At 48.3% G+C, this 19,254-nt stretch overlaps 1 long non-coding RNA gene across 1 annotated transcript in view; it reads left to right on the plus strand.

Annotated features, from left to right (window-relative positions):
- LOC112444860 (uncharacterized) overlaps positions 1-18,502 on the plus strand; it is a 45,282-nt gene extending 26,780 nt beyond the window's left edge. Inside the window, exons 2-3 of the long non-coding RNA XR_003033232.2 lie at positions 7,790-7,942; positions 17,995-18,502. This is a non-coding gene — a long non-coding RNA (uncharacterized lncRNA). The remainder of the gene's footprint in view (positions 1-7,789; positions 7,943-17,994) is intronic.
- The last annotated feature ends 752 nt before the right edge of the window (positions 18,503-19,254 follow it).

A 19,254-nucleotide genomic window follows, 5' to 3' on the forward strand; every position in this document is an offset into this window, starting at 1 on the left:
TAGCACAGCGTTCTCATAGGAACCAAGAAGATAAGCCCTTGATGCAAAGTACATTCAGAGGGAAGAATGAGAACCCTGGTTACAGGGACTGAGATGTCTCAGTTGGGCTCTGAGATTTTGGGTGGGGGCCTGTGTGTGTGTGTAGTGTGCTGTGTGAATGACTGAGTGTGTAGGATGAGGGACAGTCAGTCCCTCCAGAAGCCAGGCCCCAGGGGAGACGAAGGCAGCAGATGGCCCCAGAGAGCATGCAGTCTCTGAAACCAGGCACAGTCGAGCCGGAATCCAGCCCCATCAACGGCTCTGGTTCTCTGAGCTGCAGTTTCCTCATTTATAAAATGGAGAAAACGATGTCTGCTTCACAGGTTTGTAGCTGTGGGGATTAAAGAAAATGAGCTGGCTCAAAGAGTTAGCACGTAGTAGGTGTTCAATCACCATGAACACCTCCCTCCAACCTTATGCTGACAACCTTATGACCCCGCCCCCTTACGCTGACATTGTACTGAGCGGTTTGAGAAGCTGAACCTCACCATCGTTGGTGATCTGACCCCAGGGGAGGACAAGTGGGATGGACCCTCCTCCCAAGCGGACCAATGCCCGCGGAACCCTTGACGAAACTCTAGCGGAGCCATTTGGTGGAGCGTGGAGACCCCTAGTGGCCTCATGGGGGACTGCCGTCTCCTTGGGAAACCCACCAGGAGCGGAGCTCCTCTGGGGACTTTTCTCTGTGTGGCAATCTTTCTTGAGCACCTATTAAATACCAGAGCTGGCACTAGGTGCTGTGGGAGCAGAGAGAAGAGAAGCCCACCACCCCAAGGAAACCCACCATCAGGAGAGTTGCAGAGGCTGTTCCCCGCCAACTTGTACTCCAATATCCATCCACAAGGAAGAGAACGCCGGGGTCAGTCTGGGACCTAGGTCAAGACACCCCCTCTCCCACAAAGACCTGGAATGAGCAAGATTCAACAGTTACTATGATTATTACGGGTATGAAAAGGCAGACACTTTGGGTTAGGAGTCATGCTCCCTTGCCCTTTTCCGAGCACGTTGGAAACTGCCAGATACTTGCATAAAATAAGTGCTTACTCATATGGCATCTCATCTGATCTCTGAGGAACAGGTACTAATGACTAGCCTGTGGATGAGAGAGCTGGTGCTCAGGGAGGTTTAGATAATTAAGTAAGAGTTAGGATTTGAACTCAGGTCCGCTTGGCTCCAGAATCCGTGCTTCTTTGCAAGAGAATCTGCCAAGTGGGGTAGCCAGTGACTTGCCAAGCAAACAGACTCACCTCTCTGGGCATCAGAGTCCTTCTCATACAGGCCAGATGTTTTGCTTTTTGTTGTTGTTATTGCTTTTAGGCTCACGTGGGCACTGGTTCCCAGTCCCGACTCTGCATGGGGTTCACTGGATTTCCTTGGTCTGGGTGCATCCTGGGCCTTGGGATCACAAAGCATCCCAGGTGATTCTGAGGTGCACGGAGGACTGGGACAAGACCCAGAGGTTAAACTTTATTTATTCTGCCAGGTGGTGTTAAGCTTTGGGTGGGCAGGAGGGGGCTTCCTCCATCTCCCTGTGTCCAGTTCTGCTCAATTCTCTTTTATTATTTATTTATTAGAGAAAAATCGCTTCCTCTAAAGTGTGCAGTTCAGTAGGTTGTTCAGACGGTAAAGAATTCGCCTGCAACGCGGGAGATCTGGGTTCGATCCCTGTATTAGGAAGATCGCCTGGAGGAGAGCATGACAACCCACTCCAGAATTCTTACCTGGAGAAGCCCCATGGACAGAGGAGCCTGGTGAGCTACAGTCCACGGAGTTGCAAAGAGTCGGACACAACTGAGCGTCTAAGCACACAGCACAAAGTGTACAGGTCTGTGGGCTCTAGTATGTTCCACAAGGTTGTGCAAACATTACCACATCAGATTTCAGAAAGCTTTCATCACCCCAAAAGAAACCCTGTACCTCTTAGCAATCCTTCCCCACCAGCTCTCCTGCTAGCCCCTGGCAATCTCTAATCAACTGTCTGTCTCTACAGATTTGTCTTTTCTGGACATTTCACATAAATGGAATGTATGTGGCTTTCTGTTGTGCAGCTTCTCTCATTTACCTTTATATCTTCAAGGTTCATCCTTGTTGTAACATGTACCAATTCCATATGGCGACATCACATTCAAAAAATCCGCTCATCAGTTGCCAGATGGTTTAAAGGCTCTGATGTTCTCTTGGCCGAGAGATGTGACTGGATTTACCCAGGTGGAGGGGCCAGGGTGGCACCAGGGAGCCCGGACGCTGCCTCTCAAGCCTGTGTGAAGGAAAACCCAGAGGGGCAGGGATGTGAAAACCAACCGTAAAAAGCTCCAAGGGGCAAATCCTGAGCAGCCCTTAGAGGTAGGCCATAACTCTTCCCTCCCACTTCCATGAAGATAACCAGAGACGCGGGCAAAGTTGTATCCACAAAGCTTCATCTTTGTAGCACAGCTGAACAGTGAAACACAGAAATAACCCGGGTGTCCAAGAAAATAGGGAACTCATTCCATAGCGATGCTACTTCTATCCGAGGGAATACCATGCAGTCAAATATGATGCGGTATCAGCTCACTTTTATTATAGTGCCAAAACTTGCTTGTGCGTTTCACATGTGCTGGCCCTCACGGCTCAACCCTCATGACAAAAACATGAGGTAGGTGCTCTTTTGATCCCCGTTTTAAATGAGATGAAAGTAGAGAACTGTTAGGTAACTTGCCCAAGGCTTTGCAGCTAGAAAGCGGTGTGGCTAAGCTCTGAACCAGGGTCCGCTTGCTTAATATCTCTGTTCTGTCACTTCTCCGAGGGTAGAAAAAAAATTTACCAACATGAGAAACGATTCACAAAATATTAGTTCAGTGAATACATCAGCTTATGGAATAATATGCAGGGTACCAAGCAAGACTGGAAGGAAACACACCAGACTGTGGACAGGAGGGATCTCCGCTCAGTTGGAGCAGGGGTGATTTTTGTTTTCTGCTTTGTGTTTGTATTTTCCCAGTTTTGTACAATACAAGGGGCATGTTTTCATTTTCAGGACGAAAAGTATTTTATTTGGTTCTTGTAAAAAATAAACAACATTCATATACAGATGGTGGGAATTCAATATGGAGCATTCCCTACGAAGGGCAACATTTTAATATTTATCAAAGTTGCAAATGCTTTTGCCCTTGACTCAGCAGTCCTGGGTGGCTCAGGTAAAGAATCTGCCTGCAATGCAGGAGATCTAGGTTCCATCCCTGGGTCAGGAAGATTCCTGGAGAAGGGAATGGCTACCCACTCCAGTGTTCTTGCCTTGAAAATTCCATGGACAGAGGAGCCTGGCAGGCTATAGCTGCAAAGAGTCGAACACAGCTAAGAGACTGACACTTTTTCACTTTTCAGCAATCCTAAATCTACATTTTATCCTATAGGTAGAGTTACTCATTGGAGAAGGTGATGGCACCCCACTCCAGTACTCTTGCCTGGAAAATCCCATGGATGGAGGAGCCTGGTAGGCTGCAGTCCATGGGGTCGCGAAGAATTGGACACGACTGAGCGACTTCACTTTCACTTTTCACTTTTATGCATTGGAGAAGGAGATGGCAACCTACTCCAGTGTTCTTGCCTGGAGAATCCCAGGGACGGGGGAGCCTGATGGGCTGCCGCCTATGGGGTCGCACAGAGTCAGACACGACGACAGCAGCAGCAGCAGCAGAGTTGTTCGTAAATGAATATGAGGCTACTCCCTATACCATTGCTTATTATAACAAAAGCTTGGAGGTAAATTAAGCATTCACTGTATATAAATAATCTTTGGAAGGAATACTATACAGTTGTAAAAAGAATGAGGACGCTTTCTATTCTGCTAGGAAAAGACCACTAGGATATTTTTTCAATGAAAAGGGCAAAATTCAGAACTGTATATTCATAACAATACTTCTGTGTGAGAAAGTAAGGAAGGGAGAAAATATTTTTTGTCTGCTTGTACTTTATCATGATGCTGGCGGGCAAGGTAATAATCAGAATATTTAACAGCTGTTGCTGCTGCTGCTTCTGCTAAGTCACTTCAGTCGTGTCCGACTCTGTGTGATCCCATAGACGGCAGCCCACCAGGCTCCCCATCCCTGGGATTCTCCAGGCAAGAACACTGGAGTGGGTTGCCATCTCCTTCTCCAATGCATGAAAGTGAAAAGTGAAAGTGAAGTTGCTCAGTCATGTCTGACTGTAGCAACCCCATGGACTGCAGCCTACCAAGCTTCTCTGTCCATGGGATTTTACAGGCAAAAATACTGGAGTGGGGTGCCATTGCCTTCTCCAATTTAACAGCTAGCATACAACAGATTACAACTGGCCTTATAACCACTGCAGAAAGGACACCCAAGAAACTAAGAAGTGACTGACCTAAGAGACGGGAAAGTGGGGTGCACAGAACAGGGGTAGGGACAAGACTGACTTCTCAGACTCTGCCATCTTACACTGTTTAAATTTTTGATTCATGGCACTGAATTACCTGGTTGAAAAATCATGATTTCAAAAATACCACATGCAAAATCATGGCTTCCAGTCCCTGGTATCCCCCCGTCTAGGACATGGGAAAGTCTTGGAAGAGAGAGCGTGGATTGCATGAGAGCTGGGTATCAGGGCATCCTCTGTTGTTGTGGCCCAGGCATGTAGATGAGGGCATAGGTAAGGGGCGGAGGTGTTCCTCCCTCTTCAGAGATCCCTGCAGGCTTTCTGGTGAGGGCAAAGGTCTTGAAGATTCCTCAGCTGCTTCGGCTTGGCACAGTGCCTGGCGCATAGTAGGCTGTTAGGAAACATCTGTCTAATTAATTGCTCCCCTGCTGGCCTGATTATTTCACTGTTGGAGTGGTAAGCCTCTTACCTACACGGATCTGCCCTGTGGCTTAAGCCATGGAGTTGCTGGTATTCGGGGCCACATTACTTTAATCAGATAATCAGATTACTCTTTCCCCTGCATCTGGCAGAGACCAGGCATTACAGAAAGGGAAATGAAAGCATAAAGCATCCATCTCGTTGGGAGACATTTATTAAGCACCTGCCAGGCACAGGTCCTAGGCCTAGGTTCTGCCACGCAGCAAGCCCTTGGACCGCCTCTCCTGGGGCAGCCGTTCTCCCAGCACCCCTTGCAGCTAATGTCAATGGTGCAATCACATGCGGCATCTCTCCTGGTCCTTCCCCCGGCCCTGCATGGGATGCCACGCTTAGTCGCTCAGTCGTGTCCTGCTCTTCGCAACCCCACAGACTATAGCCTGCCAGGTTCCTCTGTCCATGGGGATTCTCCAGGCAAGAATACTGGAATGGGTTGCCATTTCCTTCTCCAGGGGATCTTCCCAATCCAGGGATCAAACCCAGGTCTCCCACATTGCAGGTGGATTCTTTACTGTCTGAGCCGCCAGAGAAGCCCATGGGAAGTGCTTTCATTATTCAATGCCTATGGGTGCAAGCAACACAAACCAGACTCAAACGCATTTAAGCGAGAAGAGATTTATATTGGCTCTTACTACTGAAGGCAAGTAGGTTTCAGGTATGGTGAGATCAAGGCTCTGGCTGTTTCTGTTTTCTTTCTTCTGTAACCCCTTTGTCCTCAGGCTGGCTTGCCTCGTAGCTGAAAGATGTCACCAGTAAGAGGGAACAGTATATTTCCTGTCCGTATCCATCAGAAGATACACTTAGCTTTCCAGATCTCTCTCAAAAATAAGGAAGATTCTTTCCCCAAAACTGTAAAAGCTTTGAGTAAGTCTAACCTCACATCTTATTAACACAGATTGACTTAGAACTTCCCACCCCGTAATCCAATGATTCTCAACCCTGGGGCTGCGCATCAGAATTACACAGGGAGTTTTTTTGGGGGGAAAAAAAAGTTTGATTCCCAAGCCTTTCTACCCTGGGTCCCATTTAATCGGAAACTTTGTGGGTGGGGCCCAGGCATCAGCATTTTAGGAAAGCTTCCCGGGTGCTTCTAACGCACAATGAGGGCCTCAGGGTTAGGCTTAGGGCATTGTCTCCCAAGGAAGTCATCTGTCCGGTGACAGAGAGCTGGTCTGACTGAACCAGAAAATTTCACACCTGTGGCCCACTGCTGGCCCCCACCGCCTGTAATAGACCAGCAATTAATAATTTTAATAAATCCTATAATTTTCTTGTGAGCAGTGTAATTATATCGCTTAGCAATTTGTGTGCATGCTAAAAGCATTAATTTGCTCAATGTAAACATCTAAAATATGCCACAATTATCGTAAGCCGTGTGAGCATGTCTTGGTTTTTTTTTTTTTTAATAAGCTGGGAGCTTCCAGAACTGGATGTAGCCCAGGGCCTCTGTGCTCATGAGAGATTCTTGCCTGATGTGGGCCCCAAGCTGAGTCACTCGGCCCCGGACCCTTCCCTTCTTTGGAGGTTTGAAATTTTGATTACAATTCTCCCTTGCCCTGTGGTGGCTTTGGCACGTTACCCCTTCACAGGGGCCTCATGGTGGGAGGGGGGCCCTTCCTGCTCTTGATTGTGAACTTGATCATGTGACTTGCTTTGACCCTTGGAGGATGAGGTGAACGGGGGTACTAAACCTGCTTTCCTGGCTGAGCTAGCCCCTCCTCCTTTGCACATCTGCCATAGCCTAAGGAAGAACACATCCAGATGTGGGCCCTTTCAGGCTGGGCCCCAGGAGGAGCCGTGCATCTGAGCTAAGCTGGACCTTCTGCGTGGAGCAGAGTCACACGGCCAAGCCCAGCCTCTCTGCAGACCCATGAGTGTGAGAAATTGTGATTGTCCTTTTAAGCTACTGAGTTTGGGGACTTGCCTGATGGTCCAGTGGCTAAGAATCCACCTGCCAATGCAGAGGACATGGGTTCAACCCCTGGCTCGGAAAGATCCCATGTGCCATGGGGCAACTAAGCCCGTGTGCCCCAACTACTGAAGCCTGCTGACCTAGAGCCCGTGCTGCTCAACAAGAGAAGCCTGAGCACTGCAACTAGAGAGTAGCCCCAACTCACTGCAGCTAGAGAAAGCCCACGCGCAGCAAAGAAGACCCAGTGCAGCAAAAAAAGAAAAATTAAAAAGCCTTAAAACTGGTGACCTTCAAATGAAAAAAAAAAAAAAGAAAGAAGCCACTGAGTTCGGGCGTGTTTTGTTACACAGCACAATTGCCGCCTTCACTGCCTGATACACCTTCCCAGACTGTGCAGTGGCCAGGCTCTTTTGGTCCCAGAGAACATTAGGGACCAAGCATAGGGACAAGAAGGGTGTTAACAGAAAGCGTTTCCCTTCTGCAATCAGTGAGAGCATCCGATGTTTATGAAGGTTGAGACCAGGTCTTAGTCCAAGCCTAGTGATTATAAGCATAGGTTATTTTGGAAGCAGTTTGCCTGGGTTTGAAGCCCAGCTCCACTGCTTACATGCTGTGTGACCCCGAACAGGTCACTTAGCTTCTCTGAGCCTTGGGTGCCTCACCTGTCCAATGAAGATGTTAATAAGCTGCTTTGTCTGCTTCTGTTGTGCAGATGAAACAAATTAATTTGTCTGAAATGTGTAGAGCAGCGCCTGGCACGCATTGTAAACATTATATAAGTGCGAGCTCCTATTTTTGAGTACTGTCCATGCATTTAATTCTCTCAACAAAACAACCAGAGAACCTTATCATTGTTTTGTGGATAAAGGAACTGAGGTTAAGAGGGGTTAAATAACTTGTCTGAGGTTATATAACATGTGAGTCACTGAGCCAAGGTATGAAAACAATTCCATCTGATTCCAAAACATGTTTTATCTCTGTATCCAGTACATTTAAACAAACGTGGTGCCTGTCAAGAAATGAGGCATGTTGACGAGTGAACAGGCGTGGCTGATGGACAGCAGGCTGGACCGTGACCAGAACTCCTTATCCAGTGCTCTCTTTACTTCCCCCAGCTTTTAACTGGGCTGGGACTGGCTGGTGAGTGGGAAGCTCCTCCAGAATGGTGTGGGAGGATGGAGGGCCATGGAAACTGCCCTAGGTTAGGAGGCAGGGTCCCACATTCCCATCCTGGCTCTGCCCCATCCACCTGGGCATCCCTAGGCCAGCAGCTCTGCAGACTCTCTGAGACCCAGTTTACTTGCAGGTTAAAGCAGGAGCCTGCAGGAAGGACAGCCAGGGAGTGGCAGGGCAGCCAATGCGAAGGTCTATCTCCTGTCCTCCATTGCCTGCGAAAGGCTCAGTCCTCCGAGGGAAATCTGAGCCCTGCTGAGCTGGCATATTCTGGGGTCTAGACAGCTGTGTCCCTGTGTCCCACAGCGAAGGCCTGTGCCTCTGAAAGGCAAGGACAGGTGTGGAGCCTGCTCAGGGCGTCAATGTGCCCTGGGGTGGACCCATAGGCTGAGTCTAGAGGGTTCCAGAGTCAGATACACCTGAAAAGGGCAGGGCAGGCAGTGCCCTGTGGCCTGGTGCAGGGGAAAGAGAAAAGACCCAGAGGCAGAGACCAGTGGTCACTTCCCAGCTCTGGTCACTTAGCCACACGAAGCCTTAGTTTCCTTGGAATGAGAGTCACAATTCCTGCATCTCGGGGCCACGTGGAAGCTCCAAGAGGGCTCCCTGGAGGGAGAGGTCCCTCCGTAAACTCTAAGGGCTTGGGCCCCCAGGAGGTCACTTTCTGGACCTCAGTTTCTGCGCTAAAATGAGAACAAGGAGCTCAAGGATGCCTCAGCCCAGCCCTGTAAGAAATGGTCAGTGCAAGTCAGCATGACTCCTAGGATGAAAAGTGGCTTCTGATGTGATACTCTGTGAAGAAGACCACCGTCACCCGCTGTACACCCTCATCCAAAACGCCTCGTCACCCAAGTCCAGCATTCTTCTGGTGACACAGGAGAGAGAAGAACGAACGTAACAAGGCCAGAGGGAGACAAGGAGATGAAACCTGGAGGTGGAGCGTTTGGCAAGACAACCAGTTTAGTCCTCACAAGTCTTTGTCATGAGAAAGTTAAGTGTGAGTCGCTCAGTCCTGTCTGACTCTTTTGACCCTAGGGACCGTACGTAGCCCGCGAGGTTCCTCTGTCCAGGGGATTTTCCAGGCAAGAATACTGCAGTGATGGCAGTAAGGCCAGCAACACTGATGGCCATTTATCCAGGGGATCTTTGACCCAGGGATCGAACCCTGGCCTCCTGCATTGCAGGCAGACTCTTTACTGTCTGAGCCACCAGGGAAGCCCGTCTTAGGAAAAAGACTTGCCAAACCAAAAGAGACCTAAGTGCAGACAACCAGAGGGTCCCGGCAGCACCCTAGTCTACATCGGCTTAAAGGACTTTTGGGGGACAAAGAGGGATTTTGAATATGTGCTGTGCAGGTAAGACAAAAGTGTTTTGATGGAGAGGTCGAGATTGTTAATGGTGGGCAGAGCAGATTACAATGCAACAAGGGCATTATGAGCTTGTCTTCATGATTATATATATCTATATGCATAAACAGAGATCTGGGAAGACAGACAATAAGATATTTGCAGTGATCCTCCCCAGATGGTAGGAATAGAAATGGTTTTGTTTTCTTATTTTTGCTTATCTATGTGTTCCAACGTTCTACAATGTACATATACAGCTTTGGCGATAATCAAAGTTTTTTAAGTTAGAGAATTTCTCTGCACAGTCCCTAACTCTGACGGTTTCCTCTGGCCTCAGCCTCCTCTCTGAGCCTCTGCCCCATCTCCAATCTGCCCTTAACACTGACCAGGCGCTGGTGTCTTCATCACAGCTTCCCTTCCTCCCACCCTCTCTCCCATCATGTTTCCACGCGGAGGAGTGTCCGTTGAATTGCAGTAATCTTCCAGCCTCTCTCTTGTAGTTCACTCCCTCCTCCTCCCCTGCAGAGAAGTGACTGATGGCCAAGTTTGGGAAGAGTGCTTGGGCACGCCCAGCCCACCCCCTTCTCTTTTAGAAGCCTTTACCGCATCCGCACTATGCACTTGGGCCAGGGACTGGGTGGTTTGGGTGGGTGAATGTCAAGTTCAAGGGTGGGGTCATAGGAAGTGCCCTTGGCCATGGATCTGAAGTCACAGAGGGAACTATTTTGACCTCTGTCTGCACAGCTGCTGTGTGTTTCTCTTAGTGGGTTCCAGGCTTGGATGGGGAAGAGGAGGGCTCTTGATTGAATTCTCCAAAACCCGACATCTTGCTCTTCCTTCCCCAGTGGCCACTGCCCTCCTGCTCAATCCAGGCCCCAGTGGAAGCCCATCTTCTCTCAGTGGGCCTTCAGGACTGAGTTTCTGCTGAAGAGGAGAATAGGACATTCCTGGTAGATGGAGCTGAGGGTGGTGGTGGGGCTCGGGGATCCAGCAGAGGAAGGAGCCTGGGCACAGGAACTGGGGCTGGATGGCAAGGTGGGTGGGAGGAGTGAGCAGAGAGGAGGCCGTATCCTGTGCCCTGGCTCAGCGAGGCCAGGCTAAGGGATTGTGACTTAAACGTGGGGCCACAGAACAGTTTTAGGTCCAGATGTGGCCTTGTCGCCTTTGGATATTGAGACCATCTCGTGGGGCCACTCTGTGAGCCTCGATCAAGAAGGAAGTGATCTGGGAGCAAGGGGACCAGCAGCAGGATTGTTAACCCAGAGCATTTACAGGGGAGAGAAGAGAGCTGCTTAAAAGAATAAATGGAGACTTCCCTGGGCTCTGGGGGTTCAGAATCCGCCTTCCAATGAAAGGGACCTAGGTTCGATCCCTGGCCAGGGAACCAAGACCCCACATGCCACAGCTAAACCTGTGTGCTCCGACGCCCGAGCCTGCGTGCCACAGTGAAGACCCAGTGCAGACAATTTTCTTTAATAAAAGGAATAAATGACAGCAGCCGCCTCCACAATCGAGTGAGTTGAGAACTTCGTTTCAGAAACAATCACTCCTGTTGGCAAGAGCTCAAGGAGGGATTTATTTTGGAGGTGGGGGGGAGGGTAAAAATTATTAAATGTTTTTAATACCTAGGTTTTTTTATGTTGATTTCAAGTATTTACTATTTAAGTGAGAGGAATAACAAGTCTGAATTTTGAAAAAAAAAAACAATGTTAATTATTGTTTGTGTGGAAAAGAATGGATTATTAAATTATGCAGAAGGTGGGCCTTTGAGAGGTAGCTGGCAACCCCAGCAGACCCAAGCCCCTTTCAGAAGACAAATATTTTGCAAATATTTTAGGGCTTCACTGGCAGCTCAGCGGTAAAGAATCTGCCTGCCAGTGCAGGAGACAAACATTTGAATCCTGGGTTGGGAAGATCCCCTGCAGAAGGAAATGGCAACCCACTCCAGTATTCTGGCCTGGGAAATCCCAAGGACAGAGGAGACTGGCGGACTACTGTCCACGGGGCCGAAAAGAGTTGGATGTGACTTAGCAACTAAATAGCAACATTGCAAATATTTTGTTCCCCTGTTGCCAAGCTGAAATGGAATTCCTAAGTGATCACACATGCCCTCACACATGTTTTTTTTGAAAGCAAATCGATGTAATATCCTGACCATAGTATAAAGAAGAAATTAAAGGGAAGTCATTTATAATAAAATAATTTCAAGGTGAAAACGCGCAAGCCGACTGCGGAGGAAACGGGCTGACGTAGCTCTGACACTTGCTCCCGGTGGCCCCACTGGGAACGTGACAGCCGCAGAGGCAGACAGACCCAAGTGGTCCTCCTGATGGTGACTCACACACCACGAGCCGCGCTGAGGCTGGTGACGTGAAATGGGCAACGAGTCCTGGCAAAATTCCGAACAGAACAAAGGACAATCTTCTCCTTCCGTGTACATAATAGAGTTGTGTTCCTGGAAGATTCTGTGTATATTAGAAGCGTGCAAAATTACTTGGTGTTTATATATAATAACTGGTTACACACACACATTTTGACAAAGAAAAACACCCTTACAGTCTTCCCAGACCCTTCCTAATTGAGTATCATTGTCTTAGAGCCTCTTCTACAAGACAGCAGCTGAGACCAAAATGTAGATGCCCTGCAAAATAAACTTTGCACCTTCTGATGGCTAAGAGGAGGGAGGAACTGGAGAGGAGGATCTGGAGGGGGGGTTGGTGAACAGGCTCCAAGAAATGGCACCAGGTCTGGGCCAGAGGAGATAGCAGGCTGGTGGGCACTTCCTAAGATAGACAAGAGATGATAAACATGGTGAGGTCTCTGGTTCAGCTGTAAGTTGTTCTGATGCTGTACTGTGATCCCCCTCCTCGGTCCACCTTCCATAAAATCAGTTATAGGGACTTCCCTGATGGTCCAGTGGTTAAGACTCCAAGCTTCTACTGCAGAGGGTGAGGGTTCGATCCCTGGTAGGGGAATTAAGATCCCACATGCAGAGAAACATGGCCAAAAGGTTAAAAAAAAAAAAAAAATCAACAATAAAATAAAATCAGTTGTAAACAGTAGTACTTGGTGAAAGGGAAAGTCGCTCAGCCATGTCCAACTCTTTGCGACCTGAAGGACATTACAGTCCATAGAATTCTCCAGGCCAGAGAACTAGAGTGGGTAGCTTTTCCCTTCTCCAGGGAATCTTCCCAACCCAGGGATGGAACCCAGGTCTCCCACATTGCAGGCAGATTCTTTACCAGCTGAGCCACAAGGGAAGCCCAAGAATACTGGAGTGGGTAGCCTATCCCTTCTCCAGCAGTATTCCCGACCCAGGAATTGAACCGGTGTCTCCTACAGTGCAGACAGATTCTTTACCAACTGAGCTACAAGGGAAGCCCTTCGTAGCACTTGGTAGGGGATGAATAAAAATGATGGCTGTGCCCCCTAACTACCAGGCACAGGAGGCTTTACCCCCATCAACTCATGTGACCGTCAACCAGCCTGGAGAGGAGGGGCCTCACTTGCCCCTATTTTATAATGAGCAAATCAAAGCCCAGAGAGACAGAGAACCTTGCCCAAGGTCAGTCAGCTGTCTGTCAATGGAAGAGCTGAGCTTTGAACCTGGGCAGTCTTACCCTGTGGTCCAGCTGAATCACCCATCAGCAAGGGCCAGGCCTGTGCTTGGGTGAAGCACTTCGGAGAGAAATCACAGCAGCAGGTGTGTATGTGTGGTGGGGGGGATACTGGGATGAGGTTGCAGGAATCTAGACTAGGAGATACCAAGAGAGCAATCATGAGCATCCATTGGAGATACTTTGAGACATGGTGAAGGATGACAGACATCCCCAGTACGAAGAAGAAGGTCTCAAGCCACTTCACCTGGATCTTTCAAGGCAGGGCGACTGGAGGGAGGTAGAAGATTTGAAGCATCCCATGACACCCCCCATGCTTTGGTAACCTCCAAGTGGCCACCCTTGTGGCCTTGTGTCAGTGTCTCGACTGACATCCAAGGGCTTCTGATCTCTTTTGTTTTCTGAACGCTTACATTTCAGTTTGACCTATTCCCACCCCATTTATTAATAGTTGTATTTTTGTGAAGTCACGAATTGAGAAAACATAACACAAAAGATGACTGTGAATACTGAAAAGCTTTCAGTCAATTCAAATGTTATTAACCTCAATGGGATCCGCATACATTTGAAAAACATTACCTATGCAGAAGCCAAATGCCTTCCAGCCACAATGCTTGTGGAACCTACAGGCAATGCTGGGTTGACAGCACAGGTGGGAAATGAAAGCCATGATGTGTGTGTGCGTTAGTCACTCAGTCGTGTCCAAGTCTTTGCGATCCCCATGTAGCTGGCTAGGCACCTCTGTCTGTGGAATTCTCCAGGCAAGAATAATGGAGTGGGTGGCCATTCCCTTCTTCGAGGGATTTTCCTGACCCAGGGATCGAACCTGGGTCTCCAGCATTGCAGGCAGATTCTTTATGGTCTGAGCCACCAGGGAAGCCCAGAAGCCATAGCAGAGGCAGGCATTAGTCACACGATCCCCCAGGTCCCAGATCACCCCATAGGGCGGGGGCGTTTAGGGTCACCACAAGAGTCCTGACCCACGTCATCTGCTCCCTGCTGATACTATGTGTCCCGAGGAAAGCCTTTGACTGGGTGGTCCTAATGCCATACTTTCTGGGATTCCTGGCCCCAGTTTCAATGTGTGTAGAAGGCTTCCTCACAACAACAAGGAATTCCCCCACACCAGCAGGGTGTCTGAGAATTCAGTTCAGTCCTGACACCGTCTGTCTGGAGATGGCATTGGATTCCATAGGTTAAAGGTTCAGTTCATCCAGACTGTCTTCCCACTGCAGGTGCCAGGCGTAAACGCAGGTTGTTACCTGTGTTTCTGACTGATCGACTGTAAATCAAAGTTTCCTCCTCAGGTGCAGTAAATTTGCTAGAGCAGCTCACAAAACTCAAGAAGCCACTTCAATCACCAGATTACGGGTTTATTACAGAGGATATTAAAGAACCCAGCTCAACCGCCAGATGAAGAGGGTGCGGTCTCGAACAAAGGAGCCTCTGTCCTCAGGGAGTTTAGGGCTGGCCAGGAAGCACAATTGATGCTTTTGAACTGTGGTGTTGGAGAATACTCTTGAGAGTCCCTTGGACTGCAAGGAGATCAAACCAGTCAATCCTAAAGGAAATCAGTCCTGAATATTCATTGGAAGGACTGATGTTGAAGCTGACTCTCCAATACTTTGGCCACTTGCTGCGAAGAAGTGACTCCTTGGAAAAGACCCTGATGCTGGGAAAGATTGAAGGCAGGAGGAGAAGGGGATGACAGAGGATGAGATGGTTGGATGGCATCACCGACTCGATGGACATGAGTTTGAGCAAGCTCCGGGAGTTGGTGATGGACAGGGAGGCCTGGTGTTCTGCGGTCCATGGGGTCGCAAGAGTCGGACATGACTGAGCGACTGAACTGAACTAGGTAACACACGGAAGCATTCTGGTTCCCCTACATGTCAGTTCTTGGAACCCTCACGCCTTTTGTTTTTTAATGGAGGCTTTATTACTTAGGCATGATTGATTAATGTACTGGCCATTGGCAATTGATTCAACCTCCTTCTTCCCCACCTGGAAATCAGTCCCACTCCTGTATTCATGGTGGTTCCCCTGACAACAAGCCTCCATCCTTAGGTGCTATACAGAAGTCACCTCATTAACATAAACCTAGTTGCCGTGGAAAGGGGCTTGTTGTGAATAAAAAAGGGCTCCCCAGGTGGCGCTGGTGGTAAAGAACCTGCCTGCCAATGCAGGAGAGGTAAGAGGCTCGGGTTTGATCCCTGGGTCAGGAAGATCCCTTGGAAGAGGGCTCAGCAACCCACACCAGTGCTCTTGCTTGGAGAATCCCATGAACAGAGGAGCCGGGAGAGCTACAGTCCATAGGGTTGCAAAGAGTCAGACACAGCTGAAGAGACTTAAACACACGCACACACACACGCACGCATAACCAGCCACTCATTTCATCTCTATGTCTCTGAAGAGATTTCACAAACCGAGTACAAAAGACCACATATCACTAAAAAACATGTTCCCATTGATCATATTGCAAAGGAAATTCCAAGGGCTTGGGGAGCTGTGAGCCAAGAACCCTGGACGGGAACCAAATACAGGAAAAATATATTTTAGTCATATGAATGACCAAGGGTATACTTCTTTTGAATCACAGCACTGAATACTTATTACAGAATGATTCCATGGGGTGAAGCTTAGATGAACCCCCACCAGGGAGTTAACTGACCTTCTGTGCGGTCCACATAGAGGTGCCTTCAGACTGGGGGCCAGCCCAGGGCTATCAGCTCTGACCAATGGAGTCATTACAGGAGGTGGGAAAGGAGACAAATTGGGTCACATTCCTAAATTTTAAAAAAGTGGCTGTAAAGTCTATTAAAACAGAAAGGAGAGATCATACCAAGTGTTAGCAAGGATGTGGAGCAACAGGAACGCTCATACATGGTTGGCAGGACTGTAAATTGGTAGAGCCACTTTGTGAAACTGGAAGAACTGACCAAACCTAACATACATATATCCTATGACTCAGCAAATCTATCCCTAGGAAAGTATTCAACAGAAATGGGTGCACACGTGTGCTCACCAAGACGTACAGACCAACGTTCACAGCAGGACTCTGTGCTCTGACTGCCAAGGGTCCAGGCTGAATCCCTGGTCAGGGAACTTGGACCGTACAGGCCATGTGGTATGGCCAAAACAAAACACCCCCACACACAAACAAAAAATAGAAGAAATAAAAACAAAGCAAGTAAGTGTTTCGGCAAAGCAAAATATAAAACAAGCAGAAACAAATGAGCAAATAAGTTGCCCACCAGAAAACAAGTGATCGCATGGATGTGGAGAAACTGGAACCCCGGGGCATTACTGATGGGAGTATCAAACGTGCAGCTGCTATGGAGAACAGCATGACAGTTCCTCAAAAAGTCTAAAGTAAAATTAGCATATGATCCAGCAAGCCTGCTTCTGGGTGTTAAAAACAAGGTAACAGGACCAAAATAAAGCTGTTCATGCTAAAGCCCATGTCACCAAGCCGAGGCTGAATGACAGTTTTGGCTCTCCCGGAAATGGAATCTTAAACCAGTCAATCAGGAATTGTCTGATCAGCGTTAGTTGGGTCATCTGCCTGACTGACCCCTGCCAAGCCCGGAAGGAAAGTAGTTTTGCAATAACCAACCCACTTTCTTTGCCTCGTGTAACTTGCTTGTTCCCATTCCCTTCTGCCCACAAGTCTTTCCTTCTGTTCAGCTCCTCGGGGCTCCTTTCCGTCTGCTAGATTGACTGCTGCCTGATTTGAATCCATTTTTTTCAATTCTTAAAAAATTTAACATGCCTCAGTTTATATCTTGACGTGGATACATACCCAAAATAATTGAAAGTGGGACTTGACCAATATTTTTGTACATCCACGTTCATAGCATTATTACTGCCAGAAGGTAGAAACAACTCAAATGCCCATTGATGGATGAAATGTGGTCTATATATATGACAGTATATTATTTAGCCTTAAAAAGGAAGAAAATTCTGATATATGCTACAACATAGATGAACCTTGAAAATATGCTGAGCAAAATAAGCCAGACACAGAAGGAAAAACACTGCACGATGCCATTTATAGGAAGTACCTAGTACAGTCAAATTCATCCAGACAGAAAGTAGGAGAGAGGTTGGGAGGGGCTGAGGAGAGAGGGGAATGAGGAGTCCCCGTTGAATGGATATAGAGTTTCAGGATGTGAAAGTCGCTCAGTTGTGTCCGACTCTTCATGACCCCATAGACTATACAGTCCATGGAATTCTCCAGGCCAGAATACTGGAGTGGGTAGCCTTTCCCTTCTCCAGGGGATCTTCCCAACCCAAGGATTGAACCCAGGTCTCCCGCATTGCAGGCAGATTCTTTACCAGTTGAGCCACAAGGGAAGCCCAAGAATACTGGAGTCGGTAGCCTATCCCTTCTTCCCAACCTAGGAATCAAACCGGGGTCTCCTGTATTGCAGGCCAATTCTTTATCAACTGAACTATGAGGGAACAGAAAAATTCTGGAGACGGTTGCACAACAATGTGAATGCATTTACCACCACTGAACCATACACTTAGAAATGGCTTAAAGCATTGTTGGAAAAGACCCTGATGCTGGGAAAGATTGAAGGCAAAAGGAGAGGGGCGGCAGAGGACAAGATGGTTAGACAGCATCACTGACCCAATGGACATGAATCTGAACAAACTCCAGGAGATTATGAAGGACAGGGAAGCCTGGCATGCTGCAGTCCATAACGTCACAAAGTGACAGACTCGACTTAGCGACTGAACAACAACAACAACAAATATTTCACCACCACACACACACGCGTGTGTTTTTTTAAACTACTAAGCAACAGATGTCTGAGAGCAAATGCCATCCCTGAGGTTTCTGGGGTTCATCCTGCCCACCGAAGTGTGTCAGGTTCTGTCTCCTTTGACATCTACCTTCCCAGGAAGACCCATTGCAAACCTGCCTCCAGTGCCCTGTGGTGCAAATGCTTGCTTATCTTCTTGACATGACTTCAAAAGTCAGGGAAAACATCAAGGTCCTCCTGTATAGCACAGGGAACTGTATTCAGCTTTTTTTGTTGTTGTTTTTCAGCTGCTAAGTCGTGTCCGACTCCTTGCGACCCCACGGACTGCAGCACGCCAGGCTTCCCTGTCCTTCACTCAGGAGTTTGCTCAGATTCATGTCCACTGAGTTGGTGATGCTATCTAACCATCTCATCCTCTGCTGCCCCCTTTTCCTTTTGCTTTCAATCTCTCGCAGCATCACGGTATTTTCCCATGAGTCGGCCCTTTGCATCAGATATCCTATGATTAAACCATAATGGAAAAGACTATGAAAAAGAACATTATATGTATAAATCACTTTGCTGTGCAGTATAAATTAACACAACATTGTAAATCAACTATATTTCAATAAAATAAATTTTTTAAAAGGCAGGGAAGTCTCTGAAAGGAGCTCCGTCTCTTTGGAGCCCATTGGGAAGCCATCATCATTCATGAAATTACCAAAAAGGCCATCTTCTGATTCACAGCTCAGGAAGGGACTGATGATATCGATTTGTCCAATTAGGGGGTCAGCATTGAATTCCTGCTAACTGTGTTCATGTGCAGCTTAGAATGTCGCTGGGAGCCCAGGGCAGAGGCTCTGGGAAAGCGCCTTGGCCGAGCATGTAACAGGAAGCTCAGCACCCTGCGAATCATCTTCACCACTGCCTGTCCAGGGCAATATTATTATTTTCTTGATCAGGAACCTGAACCTCAATGAGGGTCTCACATCCAGGAAAGGGGTGTGTGGGTTGGCTCTACTCGGCTCCAAATCCTGCTTGTGGATCTTCAAGCTGGGGGCTGCTCTAGGGAGAAGGAGGCTCTTTGAGCTTGGGGACAGCTTAGTCTTTCTTCCAAGGTGAGAGGAGGTAGGGGGAGGGCAAGGTCCACCCTGCAAAGCCTGTCTACACAGAAGTCTTTGCACACCTGGCAGGCCTCTTCATTGGAGTCTGTTTGGTAGAGGAGGCTTCAGCTAGAAGGACTTCCGGTGTTTTCTACAGAATACATGTCTGCTCCCACCTTTGCCTGCGTCTTCACCCACTGTCAGGGGCCCCCTGACCCTTTCCAGAAGGGAAGCCTCCAGACAGGATATAGTGTGTGTGTGTATGCATATGTGTCTGTCTGTCTGTCCATAGAAGAGCTTGAAAGGAGAAGCTGATGACTCAGAACAGGGCTGAGAGGGGTGACTTGGGCAGGAGTAGATGTGGGGGCCCTCCTGAGTGGAAAGAGCCCCAGAATGGGAATCAGAGCCTTGAGTTTTAGTCCTCACTCAGCTTGCATCCCGTTGTACAACCTGGGGGAGGTCCCT

Source organism: Bos taurus, chromosome 29 (genome assembly GCF_002263795.3).
Source record: "Bos taurus isolate L1 Dominette 01449 registration number 42190680 breed Hereford chromosome 29, ARS-UCD2.0, whole genome shotgun sequence".
Classification (NCBI taxonomy): domain Eukaryota; kingdom Metazoa; phylum Chordata; class Mammalia; order Artiodactyla; family Bovidae; genus Bos; species Bos taurus.